This window comes from Leopardus geoffroyi, chromosome C2 (genome assembly GCF_018350155.1).
Source record: "Leopardus geoffroyi isolate Oge1 chromosome C2, O.geoffroyi_Oge1_pat1.0, whole genome shotgun sequence".
NCBI lineage: Eukaryota > Metazoa > Chordata > Mammalia > Carnivora > Felidae > Leopardus > Leopardus geoffroyi.
Window position 1 is genome coordinate 7013562 of NC_059333.1, and position 25523 is coordinate 7039084.

Below are 25523 nucleotides of genomic sequence, written 5' to 3' on the forward strand. Positions count from 1 at the left end.
GGTTTGAAATGGCAGATTTTCAAATTAATGGGTCCATTTTGGCGGCTTTAGGGTTAAAGATCCCCTCAGAATCTAAAGGGTCCCCGAAAAGGCAATTTCTAAACTCAGCTGCTTAGACCCATTTTTTTTCCCCCAGCAAACAGGAAATGGAGCCCTGAAGGCTTTTTTTTTTTTAAACTGGAAAGTGTAGAGGGGGGGCGGGCATACTCACGGATGCCCACTCACAACCCCGAGCCTGACCCAGACTTGGGGGTCTCTCTGTGTTTTTTCTTCTCTCTCTCTTTTTTTTTTTTTATTATTTTGGCAGACTTTTTGGAATGTCTGGGAGCTAAGGGCTTTGCTTCATGGAGCAGAATTCTGCAGCAAGAAAAAGAGAAAGTTATAGACTAAACCACAGAAATGTAAACACGTCTGCAGCTAAAATAACTCCACTTTCATTGAAAACACTCCTCCTTCACAATCAGACTTCTGTGTGCTATGGTCAATAAAACTGCATGTTAATAGCGACCAATTAATAGATTATGTTGCCCGGCCTTAAAAGTTGAGGGAGTTTTAATTATTATTTTTCAAATTAAAGGAGTGCTTATTCCCTCCCATCCCTTGGGGTGGTGGTGGGGGGGGGACTTAGCCTTCTTGCTGGCTGTTTGCTGAAATTCTTGGCTGTTAAAGTTTGGAGAGGGAGGGACATGAGTAGTTTTCACTTGGTCGGAAAGGAGCGAGTGTGCAAGAGGACGCTCTGGGATGGGTTCCTAGCGAGCGCAGGGATGGTGGTGACGGGCCCCCGGGGACGGCAGTGAATGAAGAGACGACGCACTCAGGTAAGCGCGATTTTGATGTCACGATTCACTGAGAAACTAAAACATCTGGAGGGGCTTAGCACAGTGCCCCAGAGGCCGAGGAGCGGGACCTCGCGGCTCCCCCGTTGGGGAGTTGTTTTTTGCCGACTGGATTCTGTTCTCACGAGGGCTGCTGTCACGGCGCCCGCGCGTCCGGCCGGGTGGCTGGGCATCCCGCGTCGCGCTGCTCCCCGGCCTCCGCCGGCCCGTCCCGGCGCTCGCCTCTGGCTCTGGGGACGCGCAGGTAGCGACCCCAGGTCTCGCTGAAGCCGGAAGCACCTTGGCACGGCGTCTCTTCGTCCCCAGTCTGAGGGCGACGTGGTCTTGATTCTGATGCGCATCCCAAGGCAGCCGGTGGTTTCGAACTTCTACGGCTGCCACCGGTTCTTTCGTTACATGTGACGTCTGTCGTGGCTGAGGCTGGGCAAGAAAAAAACCCACTGCTTCTCACCAGAAGCGACCCCGAGTTCGAGAAGCAAGCTCCTCCGGGGCTCCCCCCGCCCCACTCCTCTGGTCTCCCCTCCTGGAGGCGCGTCCCGGGTTTGTCTCCGGCCCGGCTCACGCCGTCCCGGGCTCGGCTGTAGCTCCTCCTCCTCCTCCTCCACCTCCTCCTCCTCCTCCTCCTCCTTCTCGCCCCCAGCGCCCTCCCCCGCCGTCAGCTCCGTCCTAAACCCGGCGGCGACCAGACCCGCCCGCGCCGCCGCGCTCCCCGGCCCCCGGGTGCGCGCTCGCAGACCCACGCGCGCGCCCCCACGCGCCCGGGGACACGCGCGCCCCCGCGCCCACGCCCCGCCCCCCGGGCGCGCACCTCCCGCTCGCGGGTCGCGCGTCGGGGCGGCCTCCCTGCTCGGCGATTGGCGGGAGCCGGAGCCTCCCCGAGGCCGGCGCCCACACCATGGGCTGAGCCCGTCGGCGCCCCGGGAGTCAGTGCGGCCCGGCTCCGCGCGCGCACCGCCAGGCACGCGCGCGGGCACACGCGGGCGCGGACACGCACGTGCGGGACACGCCCTCCCCGACGGCGGCGCTCGCCTCCGGTAAGTCCCGCGCCCCGCGCGCCCTGCCCGGCTCCCGCGCGGGCGGCGGCGGGGTGGCCGGCCCTTCCGACGGCGCGGGGACAGGTGGGGCGTGCGACGCAGGGAGGGACGGCTCGCCGCTGCGCTGCCCGGGGTCCCGGGGAAGGCGCGCGGGGCCCGGGCGGGACGGAGAGGAGCAGGGACCCCGAAATCGGCGGGGGCCTCATCTGGGACACCGAGCAAAAAAAAAAAAAAAAAAAAAAAAGCCTGTTCGTTCTTGCCTCGATGGGAGTTAGGTGTTGCACTGAAGTCCACTGTGGGCTGGAAGCGGGGACCAGATGTGGACTAGGCTGTCACCCCGCTGGGTCATTGCAGGCAGGGACTCTCCCTCCGACGTCGCTCCAAACCCCGGGAAACCGGGCTCTGCCTCTTTCTTCTCCCCCGTCCCTGTCTCTGTCTTGTCACCTTCTGACACTTCAGCCTGCAGCTGTTATGTTTGCGTGCTTACAATTTGCCACCTTAATTGGGAGTTCTTGGCATGTTTAAAAATGTGGCCTGTAATTTTTTTTTTTTTAATCAGATAGCCTTGGTATATAGATGGTTTACAAAAGGTACTTATAGACTTATTTTTTTAGTATTTTTAAGCCTAAAACTTAAATGCTATTATTAATAGCAGACCAGACTGCCCAGTAAAACGGGTAAACAATTTTGATGCAGATGTGGACTTAATGCAACTCGTTGATATAAGGGTAATTTCGTTCATCCTTCAAAAGAACTTATTCATATGGGCCACAGATTTCACACTCGACATGTTTCTGTAGTTCTGCAGTTCAAAAAACTTCCAATGCGAGTAAAAAACATTGTATTCTTCCCCGGGTGACATAACATAGCGCGTAGAGTTTATTTATCATTGGAACTACTTTTGAGGATTTTCGGTTGTCTCCAAGTAGTTTAGAGCCCTTGACCAGCCTCAGCTCCCCATCACCTTATCACCCGGAGAACTGTCACATTCCTGGGGTTAACCCCTGCTCTGCTGGCAGCCGCTCGTGTGGGCTCCTTCAGCCCCGGGGAAGACCAGGCAACACGAGTTCTGTACAAACCCAACCAAATTACTTCAGTGGGTGTCAAATTATGAATGAGCTAATCATACCATCGAAATGACAAATCTAGTGGAAGCAGGGTGAGATATGCAAACTTTGTGGCTAGTATGTGAAGTTTCATAATTCTAAAGAAAGGTTTTATGAGTGCTACCCACATCACAAATGCCGTTTGCGGTCTGGTAATCCTAGCTTCATTTGGACATTGCACGGTGCTGGCGAATGGGTATTATATCTTTTGATTTATAGGTTTCAGAATGTGTCGTTCCAGTTACACTTAAAATTGCAGTTTCTTCTCTTTTCTGACACTTTGTCATGACTTCATTTTAGTTTAAAAAATTCAGGGTAGGCTTGTGATACATTATTTTACATGAGTCTGTGATTTCACGATGAGTGCCTGGGGATTTAACCCGATGTTCCTCCTTCAGCTAAAATTTTGAAAATCAGCGTTTACTGTTGAATGGATTATGTAACGGGGCTGTGTGTCCGTGTGGATATCAGCAGTCCTCCCTCCACTTCCCATGTTTTGTTTTGGTATTCTAGAAAAAGCTTGTTGAATTTCTAATCTCAGAAAAATCCAGTATTTTATTTGTGGTAAGGGCTAAGATCCCAGGGGAGTGCCAGATATGTATATATATGTAAGAAGGAAAGCATCTCCCAAAGATGTCAAAATGGATTTTTAACTTACGTGCTTTTGTAAAGCGTCATACACATGATGTGCATGCATGGAATATATCATGTCTCGTATCATAGGCAAATAGATAATAGAAAACTTCCAACTTTTTCCCTAAAATTAATATTCGCTCTGATTTTTTTTTCCGGTTCATTATCCTTAAACAAGAACATAAAATAACAGAAGGGGGAATTATTTCTTCACAAGACAGAGGAGCTAATGTTCCTGGAGGCTTTTCCTATCCTCAGTGAAAAACGATAGCAGGTCGGCGTCGGTCATATGATACGGAGTGGTGGGGAGACATTGTCATGTTGAATAAATGTCAGTGCTGCCTTCGATTTCATAGAACTCTGTTCAGGAGGTGTTGACATAAAGACACCTGCATGTTTCTAACGAGACTTACGGAGCTGGGGAAACAAGATGTGGCCAAGGTAACTTAAGTCATCATGAGCGAAACCCCGGCCTTTTGATGGAGCTCCGTGTAGGGTGGGAGTTGATCGCTCTCTAACTGCAAGCCTCTGTGTCACCTCCCGGCTTCATCAGCCTTTGCTTCCCAGGCAAGCTTTTCCGGTGAGGAGGAGAATGCCAGAGGGGGTTCTGTGTTCTTTCCCCTCTCTGTGGAAGGATTCTTGGGCTTTTCCTAGGGGATGTAGTCCTTCAGAATACAGCTTTTGTTTATGGTCTACACCTTGAACTTGAAACTGTATTAAAAACTCTGGAGTGGCATCTGTAAGAAAAAGAAGCCGACGTGCAGTAGAAGCGTTTAAATGTTTCGGACACAACTTCAGGTCGTTTCTGATACCTGGTTGCGGAAGTGTGGGGAGTTGGAGGTCTTGGGGGGACTTTGTAAGTCACGGCGGTAGCTGGTGATTGCTCGCACACGAGGGCTTGTTGATGCTCTGGATGATCTTCTCTCTCTAGTGTTTCTTTGCACTTCTGGGCGTGAGTTAATTACTTGTACATTTAGCGTTGAGTATTAGCCGTGAGTTAATTACTTGTACATTTTGCGTTGTCAGTATGCGGCCCACATTTATTGATTCAAAGTTTGTTCTGTAGATAAATGACAGGAGTTTCCAGTGGTCTGGACTAGCCTCCAAACAGTTCTTCAAAAGAGCCTGGCGTGGGGTGGGGGTGGGGGGAAGATTCCCCTTTTCACTTTACCTTTTATTTCTAACATTTTAGCATTTAAAGGAGAGAGGATTCAATGCTTCATGTTTGTGACATTGCAGACCTAGTGAAGGTAGTGAAGGCGGGTGGTCTAAAATTAACGTGGCTAAATTTAAGTGTAACTAAAATGTAGACAACACCAAGAAATTAAAGGGTGGGTCCAAAAATGGAGCTTTGGGTCTACGTTTTAGATTTAAAGTAACTTTTAAGTTCTTCTATTTTTATGGCGACATGTCATAATCTGGAAGACCCTGATTGCGTAGGAGAAATAGCAATTTAACAACGAAAGTAAGGGGTTCAGTTACCTTGACTCCGCGCACGTTCAGAAGTGTGTGCAAAGGAAGTCCAGGTATGTGACTTTTCTATTTGAAAATGGCTGCGTGTGGAGAATGAAATATCCTCGAAGTGTGGAAAACAAGCCTTTTTGAGTTAATTTATCGCTTTTTAAAATTACAATCCTCACGACGAGACGTGAGATCTGATTTAGGACACGCTGCTAGCGTGTCGAAAGGTTTTTAAAAACGAGATGGGTGGCTGCCTCCTTTCAAAACATACCCTTTGGTTTTGAATTGTGTTAGTGGGAATGAGATTTTCACACATGCTGGTGTCTCATATGGGATTCCTTTTAGTAATAATATTATTCCAATAATTATTCTCCCTGGAAGTGGTGGGGGGGGGGGGGAAGCATCTGTCCAACGAGTTAGGAAAGAAAACAGACAGCTGCGTGGCGATATTTTTTAATAGCAGGAAACTCTAATTTTCACTTAATTAAAAGTTCGGCAGAGGTTCCCAAATCTTAATTTAAGAGTCAAGATGAGGGACACCTGGGTGGCTCAGTCGGTTAAGTGTCCGACTTCGGCTCAGGTCATGATCTCACGGCTCGTGAGTTCGAGCCCCGCGTCGGGCTCTGTGCTGACAGCTGAGCCTGGAGCCTGCTTCGGATTCTGTGTCTCCCTCTCTCTCTGTCCCTCCCCTGCTCATGCTCTGTCTGTCTCTCTCTCGAAAATAAATGGACATTAAAAAAATAAAAAAAAAATAAAAGGGAAGATGTGTGTTTAGTTGTCGGTTAAGGTCCAGGGGAGCACAGGAGGTGAGCCCCGCTTGGTGTCCTGTTGTTGCCCGATTTCTGTTACTCTCCGTTCCTGGTGGGAAGATTCATTTTCTCTGGGTCGGAGTGGAAGTGTGGGTTGTGGATTCTTGGCGCTGAGTAACTTAGCTGAAGTTGCAGAGTAAAACCAAGACAAGATTGGAGTGTGCGTTTTTCTGTGTTCCGGGCAGGGAGGTCTGCGTGACCACCTTGGGTACAGCCGCATCGGGGACATGGGTTCGCTGGTGTCGTCACCTTTCTGTCTGCGCTAAGATGGACCTCAGACTCTGTTGCTCTTGGGAACAGGAAGAGAAACCCAGGGTCTTAACCATGTCTGCTAACGACCCGTTGCCTTCACAGAATAAATTGATTGCAGTCGGCAGCGGGGGAAGTCACGTTCCCATTCAGTGTCACTGAGGCCAGGAATTCCGCTTACGGCCGAGGGAATGAGGATCTCAGGCTTCTGAGAGGAGATTGAAAGGAGCTGTCATGAGGTGGGAGGGGGAGGGGACCACTAGGGCACCTTGCAGGGAGGACCCCAGGAGTGAACCGGGTAGGACTTCAGGATCCTTATGTGGGCCTACAGAGATCTAAGCCGAGTATAAATAATGACGGAAGTGTGTGCTCGTAAAAGAAAATGTTCGGAAACATTTTCCACTTACGATCTTAATGTAAAACTTTTTTTTTCCTCAAGTTTATTTATTTTGAGAGAGAATGCGTGGGAGTGAGGCAGGGAGGGGCAGAGAGAGAGAGAGAGAGAGAGAGAGAGAGAGAGAGGGAATCTTTGCTGTCAGCATAGAGCCCGACTTGGGACTTGAACTCACAAACTGTGAGATCATGATCTGAGCTGAAACCAAGAGCTGGACACACCCAGGTGTCCCTTCATATTACACTTTATTTATTTATTTATTTATGTTTGTTTATTTCTATATATTTTGTTGTCCATTGGGCTTACCTACAGCCCAACAAGTACCCTCCTCAGTGCCCCAAATATTAAACTTTTAAATGAAACCGCTTAGGAAGCTGAAGTTTCTTTTATTAGGAAGCGAGGCAAAAAGGCGTAGAAAAGAAACTGCCAGCTGAGGAACGTTCTGACACCTCATACTTCGAGTGCCTTCTCATTAATATCGTATCCGACCTCACAGAGCCGGTGTGAGCCTGCTGCCACATTTACAAATCTGGGTCTCTAATTGCACAGAATGTAACCTCGTCTCGTGCAAAGGCTGGCTCTTTTTGCAGCGCAAGATACAGCGGCGAGATGACAGAATCAGCAAAAGGAGAGGAAAATTTGCTTCTCCAGGATCGAAAAGTACTTTCTCGTCTATTTGACCCTGGCAGTAAAAATTTACTTCACTGCGGAGTTCTGAAATAGAAATCATGACAATAAAGATCAAATCCAGGGAATGTTGCCGGTCTTTTCTGGAGAAGGCGGGTTAAGTCAGCATCTTACCGATGTTTCCTCCGAGCTCTGAGACCCAAATGAAAGTCCCGGCTTTGGAGGCAAAGGAAGAGAATACCCATTACCGCCTGAGGTCTCAAAGAGAGAGGATTTCCTAGCTGAAATAGCACCAGTTCTGAAGCGGCCCGCTACATAACTGGAGGTAGTTTTGCGGTTTTCTGAGACTTACTTATAAATACAGGTGATGAAACAGAACATCCCCCAAGGACAGTGTCTCCCCAACCCTCCGTACCGAACTGGTAAAACCAGAGCTGAGCCAGTGGAATCACCCCGTAAGTATGCAGACCCCACAGGGAACTACCAGGAGGCAGAGAAGGGGTTACCTTTGTATGCCTGTATCAGAACGCGTGTAGAACGACAGGTAGCTGCAGCATAAAGTTTTCCTTTGCAGAAACGAAGCATTAAATCATGCTTAGTTTTGTTTATTGGTTTTAGGCGACCTGGGAACGTGTTTCGCAATCCAGGTTTCTGGATCACCTTTTAAATGAGAGCACCAGCCACACACAGACACGGGGGACCTGGGTGGATTAGGGACGATCAAGGCACTGGATACATCTAGAGGTTCGGAACACGACTGCACGTTTAATGGGGAAAGCCGGAAAATTCCAGCGTGAAGCTCACCTTTCTACCTGTCTGACTCCGGCAATTAGTGACCCGCCTGATTTATTCTTTTCCCAGCTAATCGTATTGACAGCAGGCAAACAGAACGATGGCCCTTTTCACTCCAAATCGCTAATAGCGCTCACTCTGAGAGCAGCGTCCTCGGGAAACACATCCCCAGGCGGAAGTGAATGCGGGGCAGGCGGCGTGCCCGGGAACGCAGGGAACGCTGACAGGCAGAGGTCGGACCGTGGCCGGCTTCCGTCCAGGTGGTGACGGTCTCAGGACGCCGGCGGAGGAGGGGGCTTCTGGGTCAGAGAGAGGCGAGTCCAGGAAGAGAGACCGGCAGGTGCGGGAAATGTATCGGGGAATGGCGAGCTGCCTTTTCAGGCTGCGTTCCTGACTCACGGTCTGCGCAAGACGCCGCGCGGGGCACTGGGGAAGCCTCGGGTTGTACCGTCAGGACGTTAAAATATGGAAAGGGGGCGGGGGGTGGTGGTGAAGGCCCGTGCTGCGGGATCTAGAGAGGAGGTGACTTCATAGGCTGACAAAAGGGCCTCATTCAGGACTGCCACCTGCTCAGCCCGGGCCTGTGTGATGGTGAGCCAGGGCCCCACGCTGTGCAGCGATGGAGGTGGTGGCCCCCCTGGGGCTGCTACGTCAAGCGCTCTGATGGGTATAGCGGTGGCCGTGACAGAGACCCCACCGAGGCAACACACGGGGCAAGCTTCTTATCCCATCGCACAGGCCCTTATCTCTACGGACCCACGGGAAAACCTCACGTTTAGCCTTCGATTCGGGAGAAATCGTGTGAGCCTTTGGCTGGCTGGCCCAGCTCCGGCAAGCGGCCCCACAGCCCGCCTGCGGGGCTCATACCCTTGTTCCTCCTACAGCCTCATCCCTACTATTTATTTTGCAACTACTGCTTTTTTTTTTTTAATGTTTACTTTTTGTGGGGGCGGGGAGGGGCAGAGAGAGAGGGAGACACAGAATCCCAAGCAGGCTCCAGGCTCCGAGCGGTCAGCACAGAGCCCCATGCGGGGCTCGAACTCACGAACTGGGATATCGTGACCTGAGCCGAAGTTGGACACTCAACCGACTGAGCCACCCAGGCGCCCCTACTTCTGAGTTTTTAAAAAACTTGTTATATTGCATATATCCTTGTAGATCACTTTACATCTTTTTTTTTTTTTTTTTTTTTGGAACAAGGTGGAATATAAAAATTTTCCATCTTATAAGAATCATACGATCAAAGAGTGATCTAAACCATACCCTAGGAAGACCCAAGAATGCTTCCCGAAGGACGAGGCATTGGGGCTGTGCCGTGCTGCCAGGTGGTGTGTTGGCTCTGATTCGGCAGGGACAGACTGCAGGCTGCAGTGGGCAGGGGGCAGGGGTGTTAGGCATTGCTGGTGTTCAGGGTGTTGGAGGTGCTACTTGGGAGGTGGGCCATGTAGCCCAGGAACTGCCCAACCCTTCCCGGTTCTGGAGGGACCAATCTAGATGCTTATTTCAGTATCCCAAGTGTGAAGTTATTTCTTAAAAATATTTATTTTTGAGAGAGAGAGAGACAGAGAGAGAGAGAGACAGCACACAAGCAGGAAAGTAGCAGAGAGAGAGGGAGATACAGAATCCGAAATAGGCCCCAGGCTCCGAGCTGTGAGCACAGAGCCCGACGCGGGGCTAGAAATCACAAACCATGAGCTGACTTCAGACACTTAATGGGCTGAGCCACCCAGGCACCCCCTCCAGTGTGCAATTAAAATAGGGGATAAAATAATGTTGCAAAAAGGCAGGAAGAGTGTGGTGTTTGGAGGGTTGTAATTGACATTGGGTGCACCAGGTGGGGGAAGCATGGGGCATGTGTCACCGTAGGTCACTCTTGCCATGGCTCTTTGGGGGAAGGGCCTTTATTGCCCCCGTTTTCCAGAAGAGCAGGGTGAGGCTTGGGAGTGCGGAGGCCAGAGTCTCACCGATAGTAAGAACCTGCAGCGACAAGTTCTGGAATCTTTGCAAGGGCTCTGCTGTCTGGAATCCCCTTGGTCAGAGCAGAGAGCCCGCTGACAGAAGTGACGAGGAGGGAGCATGGTGACAAAGAGGCTGAGTCAGTGGGAGGTCAGAGCAGCACTGGTCAGAGCAAGTCTCACGCCTAGTTTTAAGCATTTTAGCAGTTAAGAAAGACAAACTGGTTAAATTCGTTTTAACAATCGGTTTCATATAATGCAACGTGCAAAATATTATCATTTCAAATGCAATGCGTATAAAAATATTGGTGAGCTATTTTGCGTTATTATTTTTTATTACAGTAAATGTTCAAAATCCAGTGTGCAGTTTACACGTATAGCACATCTCGGGCTGGACTGACCGTATTTCGAGGGCTCAGCGGCCACACGTGGCTAGTGACCACCGTAGTGGATGGCGCAGGTTTAGAATCTTGGGAAGAGGAGTTCCTGTTTAATGTTCTCGGCAGCCGTGAAATTTGTAATATAACTCGCTCACTGGACTAGGATGCTGTGACTTTGTATCTCCTTTGGGTATCTCCCGGAAGGTCACTGTGGGACCAGCTAGGATTGCAACAGAAAACCTAAGTCTAGCGTGGCACATTCAATACTAACTTTGCACTTTTCAAATCGGAGGGAAAATTCATATATAATGTTTCCTGTTGACTCACTTCGTTCTTTGAAAGAGCAAAATAAAATCTCTACTTTCAGGCGGACACTTTGCATACCCGGTAATGGGTACGTGCTGCCTTGATTGGAATCCTGTGCTCTGACAACTTCATGAGCAAAAAAATCCTACCTGACTATTCCCCGTTTAAAGGCAATTCCAGCAGGACGACAAATTTCTTATTTTGCGTGTGGACAGTTTCTTGAGAAAAATGCAATTTATCATTTTGAAGAATAACATTCTTTTTTTTAATATTTTTTTTTGTAGTGTTTATTTTTGAGAGAGAGACAGAATGTGAGTGGGTTAGGGGCAGAGAGAGAGGGAGACACAGAATCCGAAGCAGGCTCCGGGCTCTGAGCTGTCAGCACAGAGCCTGACACGGGGCTCAAACTCACAGACCGTGAGATCATGACCTGAGCTGAAGTCGGACGCTCAGCCGGCCGAGCCACCCAGACGCCCCTGAAGAGTAACATTCTTGAGGTGCTGGGATCCCTGAGAAAGAAAGAACATCGATGGGGTGGATTGTTGCAGAATTAAGTTTCGAGGGCAAGAATTTGCAGTTTGGTAGCAGCAGGTTCATCTCAAGTAGGCCTCTCCCTCTTTGTGGAGCACTCAGGTTCGTGGCAAAGTCTTACAGAGTCAATCATGTTCATTCGTTGCTTGTCATCGTCAGTGTGCTGTGTAATGTGTCTTTCAATCGCTGAATAACTGAACGACTGTCTTTGAATAACTGTCTTTACCATATGCATGCTTTGGTGTTCAGATTTAATTTAATTTTCATGCAAAGGAAAAAAAACCAAAAAACAAACAAAAAAGAAACAAAAAACTCTTCACTGTAGATTCTTACTCCTCCACATTTCCCTGAGTAAGAAATTTGTTTTCAGTTCCAGTGCTTGGTCTGCAGCAAACTCCTCGTCTGTGCTTCCTTGTAAATGGTTTGTTTTCATTATCGCTGGTGCCTGATAAGGGAATTTTGCTCTCCTTGTTCTGGTTTATTTTTCCCAGTGGGCAGTGCTTGCTGTAAACAAAACAAAACAAAACAAAACAAAACAAAACAAAAAAACCCCCCAAAAAACCAGTTTTAAGTAAAATGCATGTGGCTGGTCTCAACTCTAATCACCGTAGCAAATTTAACACCTAATTCTGCGCAGTTATTGGGCAACCGAACAGAAGGGACAAAGAATGTTGTGATTTATTAAAAGAAAAACAAAACAAAACCCAGACCTCAAAATGAATGAACGGGGCTGTACGCTCTTGTCTGTTCCGTCACACGTTTCTGGCCGCTGGGGCGCTTCATGGCAAGGCCGTCGAGGGACGCACAAAGCAGCAAGAATGTTTATCTTGCGTCCTGTAGGTTCCACTGCTTTCACACCTGGACGCCGAATCCGGTTTTGCGGTCGAATCCCGTTCCGTTCACCGGGGAGCCTCGGCTACCAGGCGAGATCCTTCTAGAAGCAACCGCGGTTCTGTTCTGGGGCTCCTGTGTGTCCCCGGGATGCCGTCGGCTGCGTCTAACCTACTGGTTTCCCACGGGACTACACATTTAATTTAAGGCCTAAATTGTATTTGAGAAGTCTGAGGCGCATTAAGCCTTCTGAAATAATTCACTCGGGATTACGTTCAGTGAACGTGTAAATATGAGAATGTGCGAGGCAAGTGGTCTCAACAGAGAATGGATGCGAGACCGCGTTGATGCAAGCCACATGTGCTTCAAATCTTGGAGGAAAATCTGTGTCACCGCTGGCGACCAGACCTTGAGGCTGGCCGGGGAGGTTTACGTCCAGTCGCTTCTGCGCTGGGTCCCTGCCACGTCCCCGGGGGAGACCTCGGAGACAAACTGCTAACTGTGGGATTGTCAGCCAGGGGGCTCAGCTGTCAGCTGTGGCACGGTGAAGGCGACAGAAAGCCGGAGGGAGGGGCTGTGTAGCCCCCGTCCCCAGACGGTTCCCCACCAGCTTCTCAGGTTGGGTGTTTGTGGGTGCGAAATGACCCACCTGTGCTCTTGGAAGCTGCTATGTTAGTTAGACTTGGGTTGGGGATGACGACCGTGGGGTCTTTGCCTCCAGGCTGAAGACCTTTCTTATGCTGGGGCGGGTACAGTGACACGATAGTGTCAGGCTCTAGAGACACCTGGTCAGTGAGGACAGTGAGCATTGCTAAGTGCCCCCCCACTTCCTGCTGACCTCTGGCGGACACGTCTCCCCCTCAGCACCGGAACCTCCCATCTCTGCCTCTCCTGCCCCGGCCTGGTCCCCTTAAGCGCATGGGGTCTGAGGTGGCCGTGCCAGCGAAATTTCACCTGCCGTGGGCACGCACGGGGGCTAAAAGAAACAAGCCGGCGAGTCTAATGAAATCAGGCTGCAGATCTGAAGCGATTTTGGAATATCCTGCTCTGCTTTCTGTCCTGTGTCTGGTTTTCATGGAAATTGGTGTCTGGGAATGAGAGGGAATCGGAGGGGATTTGCTGGAGGCAGGTGCCTGGTTCTTTGGCTTTGGCCCTTAGGAGTCAGGTCCAGGGACCTCCTCAGAGGGGGGGAGGGACACAGAGGTCTTAGGAGATTTGATGAGCAGCGTGCAGTCTTTAGAAGACGGATTTTTGCAGACTTCCTGATTGTTGAAAATTATTCGTAAGTCCGCCGTAGTCTGGGATTTTTAGGACAGAAAGCACACTCCACTTATTGTCCGTGCTTCGTAAGTTACCCTTTGAGGTCGCCACAATGTTATTTTTATGGCGTGTGGGGCGCCTGCGTGGGTTAAGTTCTGAGATTATGAGTAAAACGACTCCATTTCTTTCTCCGGCAAGGGCTTGACCGGTTCAGGTCAAAGATGTGCAGCAGCATCAAGGCCGTGGTGGAAATCCAGGCCGCGTCCTGAGACATTGGGGATGCGTTCTGGTCCACCCTAGATGAAAGAAGTCATGGAAATGAGGATCGGAATTCGTTACGTTTGCCCTGGCAAGGGAAGCACGATTGAGCACCAGTTTTTAGTCCTTGCTCCAAGCAAGCGAAATAAGAATTGCATATCATGTATTCGAGAAAGTGAAATGCATGCTTCCCTTTTGGAATGAGCGAGATTTGTAACAGACTCAGGCAAGAAGGCAGAGATTGCTGCCTTGGCTACATAATATGCAATGAAAAGATGTCCTGAGAAATCAGCGGCTGGTAGACTTTTTAAAAAATAGGTTGCTGGTTTTCAATAACTACACTCATCTGCCTCATTTGTCTCAGACCATTAGCTTTTTATTTCTTTCCTTTTAACCTTTTTTTTTTTTTTTTTTGGTTTCTTTTTGGTTTTTTTGTCTTGTACTTGACACCCACCGGCTTCCAGAACAAGAGGCGATGTGTGTGTGACTCGTTGGCTAAAGAGCATATCAGGGGAGCATCCCTCTTCTAGAAATAATGATGGGGACATCCTAAACTGATTGGGGTAAATGCAGACGGCTTTTATCATGAGGCTTTGGTGCTAAACACGTGGAGACCAAGCGATGCTTTCGGAAGTAGTTACCCTTAGGCTGAAATTCGTGTTTTCCACTGTTTTTCATGACCGATGCCCTACAGATGGAGTCTTTGCAGACATCCTTCCCCTACCCTCCCCTTTTCCTACATGCAAATCTGACACCATTAGGAATTTTATGGTATATATATTAAATGTGTGTGTGTGTGTGTGTGTGTATACACATATTCAGGTATAATTTGTACTTACACATGAAAAGAGGGAAGACTTTTCTTATCCTCTGAGAACTGATTAGCTTTTTTAAAAAAAATTTTAATATTCATTTTTTTTTTTTTTTGAGAGAGAGAGAGAGAGAGAGAGAGAGAGAACGCAAGCAGGAGAGGGGCAGAGAGAGAGGGAGTCACAGAATCCAAAGCAGGCTCCAGGCTCCGAGCTGTCAGCACAGAGCCCGACGCAGGGCTCGAACCCACGAACCGCGAGATCGTGACCTGAGCCCAAGTCGGATGCTCAACCGTCTGAGCCCCCCAGGCGCCCTCCCCCCATGCTTAGCTTTGAAAAAGGTTCTGTTTAAGAGAAGGGAGGGCATCTGCCCCAGAGCGTGGCCTGAAAACGGACAGTGGTAAAGCAAAACCCTCCCAGGAGCTCCCGCTGCTTCTCTCAGAGGGCTCCGTTAAACACACAGACTCGGAGACCACACATTCCTTCTGCTTGCGAGAAGGTGCTAGGATGCTTATCAGACTTAGGGTGGACAAGACCTGATGGGCTGCCGGAGCACCCCAGCTGCAACACAAGACCCCAGAGGCCGGTGGCCCCTTGCGCGGTAGCCCCTGCCTTTACTTCTGGGTCTGGACAGGAGCAGCCCTCTGGCTTCTGCAGACAGCCTCCCCCCCCCCACCCCCCATCCCCTTGGACGTACAACTGCAGGCCGTGTGGCCGATCTGGTACAGCTGGATCCCACTGACGCTCATGTCTCCCCTCCAGTGAAGATGGAAATATATTAGAGAATAAACAACCAAAAGAGACATGCTGAGTTTCACCCAAAAATCAATCAGAAGAGAAAAACACTTGGGCCAGCGTCAAGAGAAACAAAACTGAGCCAGCACAGATTTTTATGAAAATGATCATTGAATAGTATTTCCATGAAAAGGCAACTGACTCAGAGTCGGAGGGTGAGTGTCCCGTGAGGCAGACCAGAGTCGGAAGGGCCCGCCCACGCCTGGGGCTCACAGCCCCGCTCAAGCTCAGTTACTAGAAGTGACCCAACCATCCCGAAAATAGGAAAAAGGACACGAGGGACAAGCCAGACTCTTAGGAAGGGAGAAAATGTGTGTTGTGAAACCAGCCCGTCTCGGGAAGACTGTCACGTCGCCTTGAGCTTCTCCTCCCCAGAAGCAGCCCCGCAAATAACCCTCTTGCGCCCGGGGAAGGGTGTGCGGCACGGTCCCTGACCTTCTGGAAGGGCCCAGCGAGAAAAACGGATGTTGCTGCGAGTGCCAGAGGCGCACAGATGAGGCGTTTTGTTTAAATGCTTACCTCCGGCTCAAGGCATAGGAGGCGTTCTGGTACTTTCGGCTGGTATACTCCCTTCTGGAACGTCACGAGGGAGCTGCCTTCCATCTGAGGCAGGAGATCCGAGTGGTTCTGTGAGCATCTCCCGGGAGCTGCCCTGTGGAACCCAGCGGCTCCCTCCGCCCCTCCCCCGGGCCGTCCGGGCTCCGTATCTGGAATGTAAAAGGTACGTTCTCGTGGACTCTTCTGGTCTGGTTTGTCTGCACTTTAAGAGATGCTTAACTCCTAGCGAGTACCGGCTACTTAGGAAAGCTCGCTCTCCTGAAACTTTCCCCTTCTTCTTTCCAAATGGCCCCTTTTTAGTGTCTTACAGACAGACGTTAGTTTGAGTCAGCGGTGATCCGCAGTCTTAATTTTGACAGCAGCAGAATGACCAAGAGCTATGTCATCGTCACATGGAGCACAGACTTGGGAGTTTATGAATGCTTGCCCTTAAAAATCACTAAAAATACCTCTTCACACTATGCCTCCACACGCAGTGGATGCCAGGGTGGTAAAATCACATCGTTATCTGCTTTTTTGGTCCTAAGGGCGGATGGTAATAATTTTGGGGTGGATGACAGACCACAATGCGTGTCTAAACACTTACGTGAAACTCACTTCTGTTATGGGCCGTATATCCGATCTTCTGTGACTGTAGCCGATACTTTGCTGCGCTCTTTCTGGGGAATTCTCTTTGAACTCGGTAACGGGGACTTTTGATTGTAAAACGAGACAGGCGTTTAGAAAACACTGATGTTCCTCATGAACCAGGGTCCATGCTGGCACCAACTGCATCCGCACCTGAATCCAGAAAGAGGAAATATCTAACACCGTTTGGCCTTCCGAGACCGTTGCAGACTTGTTTCACAGCTTGGCTCTCTTATTCAGTATGATTTTTGTATGGCATTTTCCCTCCAAAACCTTATCATAAATGTAAGCTCTTACATATATGACGCACACACACACATACTGTATTATGTAGGTTACATGTATGCATATTACATTACGCTACGTATGTTACAATAACGCTGTATTAAAATAACCTCGTCATCAGAGCCTAGAAGTAAGGTTAAATTGTCTCTTCCTAGACCACATTCAGAGAAGTCTGAGGAGGACCCCAGGTGGCCTGGATTTTACTCTCCTGCTAATTACTCAGGTGGAAAAAGACTGGTCTGTGCTGTTGTCCTTATAAGCGATTTCTGTAGACCCAGGCACCTGCAGTCAGAGTACGGGAAGGTTCCAGTATGCTAAGAAACCACACCTAAATAAATACCAGCCTTCACAACTGGCACCTAGGAAAAGTGCTTTTATCGTGGAAAGCCGAAATCTGCTTTAAGAAAATAAGATTTTTAAAAGCGAAGTTGTCTCCCCATCTTGTTGTGTGTTGTAGTAAATGGAACCACCTTTTCAAGGAACTCTTCTGCTCAGTAGGAATATCATCACACTGATTTGCAGAAGGCCACCTGTTAGCTGGAGCCACAGTTTTCACTGGAAAAGAAAGCCGATGACGGTGCCTCCTTTTTTACTTCTCTTCCTGGCTCGGCCCTGAGTCAGGCTGGCATATCGGACTCCACTCTGGGTCCAGGGGTACCACCCGGAGAGGGGAGGGAGTGTGGCTGGAGACCCCTGTAGGGAGGATGTCCAAGCCCGCCTACGTTTGCTGCATGGAGCAGGGGTGGGGCATAGAAAGGGACCGGGCGTGGTCATGCCAGTTCCCAGCCATCCTAGCCTTCTTTCCACACCCCTACCCGTGAGCGGTTTCCGTGAGCTCTCAGCTGTGGGTCACCTGCTGCAGGGGTTGGAATTTGTCACCCCGACCCCATCACCAGCCAGCACAGACTCAAGCCCTTGGTTCTTTCGTCACATTTACTTGAAAACTCTCTGAACACGTGGCATTGACATAAACACGCTGGTTCATTTTTCTTTACGTTGCCCCAAAATGGTACTGGGGGGGGTCCTCAAATGATCTCGCCAGCACTGAAAATGGGGACACAGGTGCCGTGGCACCACTCACTGATACATTGTGGTCAAGTCCCATCTTCTTTTGACCTTTTGAGTGTTGTTCTTGTGGTTTGGGATATTTCAGGAGAGGACTGAATCGAATGGGTTCTTTTGTTCCTCAGAACGTCTGGATTCCTGGTGTGGTGTCAGGACCGCTTCTCTTAAGAAAGCACCTCCCTCTTAAACAAAAGCACCAGGGACCGCGGACCCTGCTGTTGGCTGTGACGCGCGTCAAGCTTAGAACAAGGAAGGATTGCGTCCTCACTCTGTCGCCCTGCAGACCTGCACCTTGGCCACTGTAGGTGAGGTTCACGGAGCGCGTGTGGGCGTAGTCGGTATGTCCACAAAGATGTTTCTGTTCCCCCCGCTTTGGGTTTTCGTCCTGAGACTGCTCATTACACCATTCCATAAATCCTCCATTATAGGTAGTAAAACCTAATTTTAGATTTCCTGCCTGTGCCAGTGTCCTGCCTGATTGCTACGAGCTGGGTAGAGGCGGGACCTGGGAAGTGGACTGTTCAAACCCGGCCACGTGTTCAAGGCTTTTCCTTGAATTTTTGGCCTCTGGTCCATCATTCCCTGATGGCTTTTATCTTAAGTTTCAAAAGCTTCTGGAGATCAACTCTGCAGCTTACTTGGTTCGTTTTGTTTCGTTTTGACACGAGGGATCCGAGAAGGGGCTCCGAGGAAAGAGTGGGGCATCAGGGGGTTAAAGTGAGTGACGAGGCCAGTGGAGCCCCGGCCATGTTTGCCAAGAACGCGAGGCTCCGTGCCCTCCCAGGGGTCCGAGACTTGGCCCCTTCCTCATGTTGGAAGCTTTCTGGGAAAGTGCATACAGGTTCCAACTGTCTGGTAGAACCAGTGCTTTCTTCCCACCCTCCCCGTCCAGTGGGCCAACACCTTCCACCAGGGATGCCGAATGGTTCAGCGGGGCTGGGGTGGGAGGCGTTGGGGTATGACTTCCTCATGGCCTCTGTCACGGTCCCAGCTCCATGATGCTCCCTTCTCGACCCTCAGGCTTGGAAAGGTGCATTGAGAAGCTCAGTGGGCGTAACAAGGTTTCAAGGATATTTTGGGTTTGAGGCAGCCATACTTTGTTACCTACAAAGTTGAAACCCACGAGCTGTTCGTCTGCCCTGGAAGCTTGGCAGGCAGCAGAGTGCCCTGGAGAGAGGCTGGCGACAGTGGGGGTGACCAGATGTGTGGTTTTATTGGGCGGGTGTGAGCTGAAATCTATATGAACAGTGTTAGAATGTTTGAACCGTACAAGAGGTATTATGTCTGGGCATTTTTGAACTTGAGAAGGTGGTATCCGTAATACTTTGTTCGTTGTGGGAATATTGGAACATACAGACAAAAATATTTAAATCTTTCCACACTCAGACATTATGGCTACTGACAATGATGCATTTAATTCCAGAATTCTTTTATACACATTCTTTTCCCCAAAGTGGATCATATCACATACACAGTTTATATAACGTGTTTTTATTTTACTGAGGAACACATTGTAAATATCTGTCCATGTCGGTAAACATGTTTCATGAGATATCTTATTTCTGCCACATTATTTTAAGCCTGTTTAGGATTCCGTTGTATGGTCCTATCGCGATGGATTTAATTAGTCCTCTCTGTTGAGTATTTAGGCTGTTTTCTGTTTTCTTTATCAGAATCCAAAAGTTCTGCGTCTTGGCTGCAGAATACAGATGCCCGGGTCCCATCACAGAGGAATGAAATCAGGCTCCCCTGGCAGTGAGGCGCAGGGGTCGGGACTCATGCTGCACAGTTTGCCAAAGTCTAGAATATGTTCTTGAAAGTGGAATTGTGTGGGGCTGGGTGGCTCAGTCTGTTGAGCATCCGGCTTCGACTCAGGTCATGATCTCACCGTTCGTGAGTTTGAGCCCCATGTTGGGCTTTGCACTGCTAGCCTGGAGCCTGCTTCGGATTCTCTGTCTTCCTGTCTGTCTGCCTCTCTCCCATACTCACTCTCTATGTCTCTCAAAAATAAATAATCATTCAAAAAATTAAGAAAAGAAGAAAGTGGAATAATGTGATCCGGGTATGTATCTTCATCTATCTTTTGATATATGCGGGCGGCTTATCATTCAGAACTTTTTTCTTTATAAACTATTTTAGAGTTTAAGCCTTAAGGCTTCTGAAAGGCGAGGGATGACGAGAATTTGCACGTGGACTTGGGGAAGAGGTCTTACCACACCACATAAGCACACCAAGCTCGTTGGCTTTTGCTTAGTTCTTTGGTGTTGTCACATGACCTAAATAAACAGATGAGCACATTCCTAAGATAATGAAGAAGAATGTATTTGGTGCCTCTTTCTCCCCATGGAGCTTTGGTCGGACCACGGGGCAGGTGCCACAGCCCTGGCCGCCAGCAAGTGGCAGTGAGTGCTTCAGGACCCCAGGCCTGTGCCTCTCTGGGCTCCTAACCTGTCCGTAGAAATTTCCCGCAAGCCCGTCCGGTGTTGAGTGTATTCACTCTGAAGGTCCTTTATGTATGTCATCACTTTTCTACTTTAATTGCTATTTTTTTTTTTTCTCGAAGGAATACATATGTATAAAGTTAAATGGTACTTCTGGGCTTATAATGTAAAATGCTAGTTCTCTGCCCTCGACCATTCCTTAGCTGTTCTTGGCTGTTCTTTGTCATTCACCTCCATATTTCTAAGTTCTGGGCTCGTGGCACTCCTTCTCGAGTTTTCAGTTTGGACAGGATCAGTTTTCTGTTAAAGAAGACGGGGGTTGGGTTCACGCCCCTCCCTCCCTTCTCCGTTCCGCTGTCCTCACAGTGTAGTGAGGCAAAAATGTCCGCTAAGTTCATGTCCACGTCTAGCGTTATTGTAATGATATAAACGTTAGGGGGGAGCCAGAGGATGTGCTGCGGTTACATTTTGTCTTTTCCCAGACTTACTAACTGGGATTTGCGTGCTGCCTTCGTTTTTCTATGTGCTTACAAATCAGACTGCCCTCCACTCCCCTGGAGGGCTGGCGTGTCCTCTCTGGGCGGGACGGCGTGTTCAGTGATCGCTCGGGGATGTGGAAGGGAGGGAGGGGGAAGACCCTTGGGAGGCTCGTGCCCTCAGGCTCCGGATGAACTGGTTGCTTCCCGGCACTCTGTTGTCCTGGGTCTTGGCTCCTTGTAAAGTCCGGGAAGGTAAGGAATTCGAAATATACGGCAACCAGCAAACAAAGAGAAGCTGGTGACCGAACCGAAGGGTCTTGGCTTAGATCTTCACTTAGAATAGGTCATCACTGGGGGCGCCCGGGTGGCTCAGTCGGTTGAGCGTCCAGCTTCGGCTCAGGTCACGGTCTCGCGGTTTGTGGCTTCGAGCCCTGTGTCGGGTTCTGCGCTGACAGCTCGGAGCCTGGAGCCTGCTTCGGATTCTGTGTCTCCCTCTCTCTCTGCCTCTCCCCTGCCCATGCTCTGTCTCTCTCTCTCTCAAAAATAAGTAAACATTAAAAAATTGTAAACAAAAGCGTAGATCATCACAGGGAGGGCCAGCTTTGGATCCCAGATGCGCCTCCCGTTGTGTAGTATTCCGCGACATCTTTTTGCCCTCGTTTAGGGCTCTTAGAACTTAAGAGTCCATGCTTCTTATCTGTAAGCGTAGCGGGTATTTGCCTCTTTCCTTTTTGATAGTTTGTCTTCTTACCTAATAACTGGCCTTGAGTAAACATTGGCTTCCTTCGTAGCAGGGAGGTTCCCCAGACAGTGCCCACCCGCCCCTCCAGACACGGGGCCCCAGTCACCCAGATCGGACTCTTACTCCCCACGAAGCGGTTGGACCTGGAGAGGAACTCTGGATGACGCCCTGCAGAAATGCAGCAGCGGCCAAGGTGGGAGATCAGATACTGGCTGGGCCTACGGGAGCCAGAGTACATTCCTGCCTCGATAATCCCCTTGGAAATGAAAAAAAGGTTCCCTCAAGTTTTTATATTTCCAGCTTTCATCTGCTTCTTACTCACAGGTGCTTCATTCCTTGGCTTGAGCAAATACCTTCAGGGAAAAGGAACCAGATGTCTCTTGGAAAAAAAAAAAAAAAAGAATTACTTAGCTTGAGGAGACCTTCGTTCAACTAAATCATACATAAAAGCCCAATAAATAACTGCCCCCGCCCCCGCAAATAGAGGGCACTTCTTTTGGCGGAAGCCTGTGCACTCTGGCCCTGCCCTACCCCACCTCCCCACTGTCCCCAGACCCCCTCTGCCATTGGGGACCAGCGTGAAAACCGCTAGCTGCTCTATTCCGTTCATTTCTCGCATGAGAAAATAGACACCTGTAAAAGTCAGTTGTCCGATATGGCAGGACAGGTGACTGGCAAAGGGGGGGCCCTCGCCCAGCATCTCATTCCAACCTGAGTCACGCTGGGGTCAACCGTGTTTGAACACACGTGGTGACAGCCAGAGGGAATCGCCATCACGTGACCCCAAACGCCCACAGCACGGCTTTCACATCTGCGGCCAACCTTACTGAAACATGGAAAGGTGATTGCACGGTGGTCTGTCATCAGGTTATATTTTATACTCGATTATGCTTTGAAAATATCACACTGAATTCCTTTGCAACAGTTTTCGGGTTTTGGGTAGGAGAATTTTTTTTTTTTTTTGGCCACGAAGGTAGACATGCCTGTGAAATTTCCTCCTGATTGTTTTTGTTTATTTAATTATTTACTATTTATATATCTACGTAGCTACTGATTTCTTTTTTTTTTTTTTTTTGCCAGCTCAGTATAGATTCTTTTCAAAATTTTTTTTGAAGTTTATTTATTTTTGAGAGAGACAGAATGTGAATGAGTGAGGGGCAGAGAGAGAGGGAGACACAGAATCCAAAGCAGGCTCCAGGCTCCTAGCTGTCAGCGCGGAGCCTGACGCGGGGCTTGAACTCACGAACTGCGAGATCATGACCTGAGCCGAAGTCGGATGCTCAACTGACAGAGCCACCCAGGCGCCCCAGGATTCTTTTTTTTTTGTTTCAAGGGTGGTTCATTCATCGTCATTGTATCAATACATTATTATCAACTAAAGTCCATAGTTTACATTAGGGTTTACTCTGTGTTGCATATTCTGTGGGTTTGGACCAATGGGAAATACCATGTATCCACCATTACTGTTCCTACTGAACAGTTTCACAGCCCTGAAAATCCTCTGTGTTACACCTCTTCATCCCCCCCTTCCTATCCCTGAACCCACAGCAGACACTGAGCCTGTCACTGTCTCTGCGGTTTTGCCTTTTCCAGAATACCCTAGAGCTGGGATCAGACAGTATGGAGCCTTTTCACACTGGCTTCTTTCCCTTAGTGATAGGAATTTCGGTTTCCTCCATATCTTTCTGTGGTTTGATAGCTTATTTCTTTTACTGCCAAATAATTTCCATAGTGTGGATAGACTGCAGCTTATCCGTCCGTTCACCTATTGAAGGGCCTCTTTGTTGCTTCCGGTTTTCTTTAGCAGTTATTTTTGTGATATTTTTCAAAGCCGGAGCAAAGTTTCTGAGGGAGGGATACGACCTCTAGATGAAATGCTATGCTATTGTAATAAAACTGAGATTCTAATTAAGGATCATGGGTACGCATCCATGCAAAGGGAGCTGGCTATTTTTGATAAAATAAATGTTCCTGATTTCATAGGGTCTGTATCATTTTAGGTCTTTGCTCAGGTGGCCGCTAAAATCAGTAATGCAGCTTCTCTAAATATTATATCCCCAAATCACTCTTCATGGAGAGGCATTCACTCCACTCAGTGTGTGTGTTTTTTAAAATGTTTATTTATTTTCGAGAGAGAGTGCCAGCAGGGTAGGGGCAGAGACAGAGAATCCGAAGCAGGCTCCACACGGCCAGCGCAGAGCCTGATGTGGGGCTTGAACACATGAACTGTGAGATCATGACCTGAGCGGAAGCTGGACGCTTAACCCAATATAAGGCTCAGACTCACAAACTGTGAGATCACGACCTGGGCTGAAGTCAGATGCTCAACCGACTGAGCCACCCAGGTGCCCTGAGGTAGATGGTTATCTACACCAGATAATTAGAACCTAGTTTCTTCTTGGCATTCTTAATGCTCATATTGTCTCTCCCTGCATAGACCCAGGGCAGGGAGCTCATCCCCTCATCCTTTTATGGTCCTTTCCACCTAAAAAAAAAAAATGTTTGTCCGTAGGTGCTTCCTTAGACTGACCTCAGACGGTCTCCTTCATTGTGTATTGTACCTTCTGGAATAACACAATAAGGAGGCTGGTTTTGCTCACGATTGGCGTGGTTAACCCCTGACATACTGCCTGGTTCCTAGAAATCTTTCAATGAATATTTATCAAGTAATTTCAAAACTGAATAAGTGAATGAATGAATACTTGACAGACCTTCGTATATTTCAGAGGAATATTTCCTTCAACGTCCCTTTTGCAGACAAAACACAGCTAGTTTTTTTTTTTTTTTTAACCTTATTTCACACACTATGTTTTTTTAGAGCTATCATATATTGATTTTATTTGTATGGACTTTTTTTTTTTTTTTCTATCAGTGTTCTTGGAGAGTCATGATCAGAATAGTCCCTAGGAAATCTGGGACCATTCTATTTTGTGATCTCGGCTCTGTGCCTCCTCTGACTATATTAGCTTCAGGACATCCCCATCACACTGCCCTTGAAAACCTTCATGTGTTTTCTTGGCCCCAAGAATGTCCTAGTGGTATTTTTAAATAAGTATATGCCAAATATTTTAATTAATGAACTTTCAATGATTTGGGTATGTGAATACCCATGCCTTTCAGGCCTAGTGGCGGGAAATGACAACTTTTCTTTTTATTTGAACATAGTCGACGCTTCATAATAATTAAAAACATTTTTTAACCTTTATTCGTTTTTTGGTGGAGACAGAGCGTGAGTGAGGGAGGGGCAGAGAGAGAGAGGGAGACACAGAATCTGAAGCAGTCTCCAGGCTCTGAACTGACAGCACAGAGGCCGACGCGGGGCTCGGACCCCGTGAGATCATGGCCTGAGCTGAAGTCGGATGCTTAACCGACTGAGCCACCCAGCTGCCCCGACCCCTCATAATAATTTAGAAGTAGGGCGAGTAAAGCTTCTAGCACGATTTGACTTTAGAGAGCCATATGTGAGATCGAAAATTGAGACGACAAAAAGGACGAAATAAACAAAACCAACCAACGAGCAAACAAAAAACATCAAACCTAAAATGATTTCTACACGTTGATGCAGTGTGGAACAAAGGACAAGGACTCACTGGTAGGGATGACATTCACGTAACCGTGACTCTGTGTCTGCCAGCGTTCCGGGATTTCCACCTGTGAACCAATTGGATCCATACAGCAGTCCACGGGAAGGCACGTTTTTGTGATTATGTTTTATTGTGGTAGAAAACACAGAAAATGGACCATCCTCATCAACTTTTCAGCGTCTGGCTTAGTAGTGTTAAGTGTATTCACGTTGTTGTAAAGCATGTCTCCAGAACTTCATCTTTTTTTTTTTTTTTAATTTTTTTTTTTTAACATTTTTATTTATTTTTGAGACAGAGAGAGACGGAGCATGAGCGGGGGAGGGGCAGAGAGAGAGAGGGAGACACAGAATCGGAAGCAGGCTCCAGGCTCTGAGCTATCAGCCCAGAGCCCGACGCGGGGCTCGAACTCACGGACCGCGAGATCGTGACCTGGCCGAAGTCGGACGCTTAACCGACTGCGCCACCCAGGCGCCCCCAGAACTTCGTCATCTTGAAGATCTGAAGCTCTGTCCCCACTCAACAACAGCTCCCCTCTCCTCCCTCCACGGCCCTTGGTCACCACCATTATATTTGTGGCTCCATGAATTTCACGGGTTTAGTTGCCCTCTGAATCAGTGGAGCCACGCCATATTTGTTCTTCAGTGACTGGCTCATTTCGCTTAGCATCACGTCTTCC

At 48.7% G+C, this 25523-nt stretch overlaps 1 protein-coding gene and 1 long non-coding RNA gene across 15 annotated transcripts in view; one reads left to right on the plus strand and one right to left on the minus strand.

Moving 5' to 3' along the window:
- Window positions 1-681: 681 nt before the first annotated feature.
- Window positions 682-25523, plus strand: part of ERG (ETS transcription factor ERG) — a 267584-nt gene continuing 242742 nt past the window's right edge. For 2 of the 14 annotated variants that reach the window (XM_045501371.1, XM_045501375.1), the window contains exons 1-2: window positions 15684-15787; window positions 17727-17906. The gene's annotated coding sequence lies outside the window, so the exon portion shown is untranslated. Of the gene's footprint in view, window positions 819-1504; window positions 1871-15362; window positions 15788-17726; window positions 17907-25523 lie in introns of those variants that run through there. The other 12 variants (XM_045501367.1, XM_045501374.1, XM_045501366.1 and 9 more) reach the window with 10 other exon arrangements.
- On the minus strand, window positions 11379-15698 carry LOC123610580. The gene is made up of 2 exons (XR_006718212.1): window positions 15586-15698; window positions 11379-13500 (listed from the first exon to the last, which is right to left on the minus strand). It is a non-coding gene; the product is annotated as an uncharacterized LOC123610580 (long non-coding RNA).